Source organism: Atta cephalotes (assembly GCF_000143395.1).
Source record: "Atta cephalotes unplaced genomic scaffold scaffold00014, whole genome shotgun sequence".
Lineage (NCBI taxonomy): Eukaryota > Metazoa > Arthropoda > Insecta > Hymenoptera > Formicidae > Atta > Atta cephalotes.
In genome coordinates this window covers 3,157,861-3,159,816 of record NW_012130078.1, presented here as the reverse complement: position 1 = coordinate 3,159,816, position 1,956 = coordinate 3,157,861, and the positions used below count along the sequence as shown (strand labels likewise).

The window sequence follows — 1,956 nt, the reverse complement described above, 5'->3', positions numbered from 1 at the left end:
TATATATATATATATATATATATATATATATATATATACATATATATATATATATATATACATATATATATATATACATATAATAATTGAAATTTTTAATAAATTCCTGTGCATTATGTTTTGCAATGAATTTTATATATTAATAATTTACCGTTGTCTAGTGTGAATCTAATTAAATTTATACATTTAAACTTTTTAATTCACTATTAAGATTCAGATAGTTTAACTATCCGAAGCTAAAAAATTTTACATGTATAAATAGTAATGATTTTAAATAATTTGCATTTTAAGTTCTTTAAATATTTATAACTTCAGCTATTTGCTTACTTACTTAATTCCGATGTGAATCAGAAAATATTCATCTGAAAATATTGAAGATATCACATCTCAGCAAGACGAGACATGAAATTTGATTTCTGAGACGATTTGTTCAGCTTTATATAATAAAAAAGAATGAGACAAAATACAAAAAAAATACGAAAAAAATTCAGAAAAGTCAGAAAAAAATAAGGAAGAAGAGCAATACTAGTTTCGACGGATTCATGGGCGCCGACAAAATTATTTGTAGAACGGTATACCTGGAAGATTTTAAATTCAAAATTTGGACAGCAACCAAGACAATTCAAGTTTTTGTTTCAACATTGATTTTTCTAAAATTACACAAAATAAAAACCTTATAATTATCAATCTTCTAAAATTGATTTTTCAAAGTTTTATTATACAAATGTTATATAATCAAAATTTATGCATTTAGTTCCTGTTTAACTGAAAAAAATTATTTTTCATATTTTGTTCAATTTTTTTTTCCTGTGGATTTTTTATTTCCCATTTATTTTTATAAGCGTGAGGGATGTAAATGTATCTTTTTGTATTCCCCTTGCGATGCTCATGAAAGAATCGTTGCATTTTTTATTAATTACAAATTTCTTTCAAAGAGACGATATATTATACGACTATGCAAATAAGCAAATGGCACAGAGTTCTTAAAAAGATCTTTCCAAACTCAGTAAAAGAGGAATGAGTGTTTTATTTCCATAAACAATCTGACAAGCTCCTATAAGTTCTTGATTACAGCAGGGAACATTAGTAAAAATATTTCTGAATATTTTTAAAACATTTTATGGCTTAAGAATAAATCTAATATACGTTGAAATAATTTTCAATTCACAAAATGTAAATGATACACTTAGATAGCATAGGACATCCTATGGATATCAATTTCTTGTCTATTTCTGGTTTAGATGTCAATGGACTTTTATAAGCTGTCCATAAGATATACATTTATGGATATTCTAAGAATATCTCTAAATGGACAAGTTTGTATATCCATATGCTATCCACACTCATGGTGGAAGTATAATGCGGGGTCTATAATAGAAGTCGTAGCGGTCGTAAAGTCTTAAATCATAAAAAATTGATCAATTACAATATGAGAAGAATAATTGACTATGATTGATCAATTTTCTACTTAAGATCCTATGATGGCTGTGACTTCTATTGTAGACTCCGTATAAAGACCATGGTACATTTAAAAAAGTTACATAAAAACTCAGAATTATATAAAAACAGAGTTATATAAAAACTCACAAATGCATAATAAGAATAATATTATAATTATTTTGTATATGCAACGTTATTAAAAGCTGTAAATATCCAAAACTTTTCGATAGCAGTGTATATACAACCATTATACATTATGTAATAGATATAAACAAATTGTAGCTTCTTTGTAATTGATTGTGCGTGAAATGTGTTTATCAATGGATACACATATATACATATATGTTTATATACACACGTATTCATTATACAATTGTATAATTGTTGTATAGTTGTATAATTGTATAGTTGTTATTTTTCTTTAATTAATATACGTACAATAAGTTTAGCAATGGACACATATATATACACGCGCGCGCGCCCCCCCCCCACACACACACACACACACACACACAC

At 26.0% G+C, this 1,956-nt stretch overlaps 1 protein-coding gene across 1 annotated transcript in view; it reads right to left on the bottom strand.

Moving 5' to 3' along the window:
- LOC105617878 overlaps positions 1 to 1,956 on the bottom strand; it is a 12,921-nt gene that overhangs the window by 10,159 nt on the left and 806 nt on the right. The gene's annotated exons all lie outside the window — the stretch shown is intronic.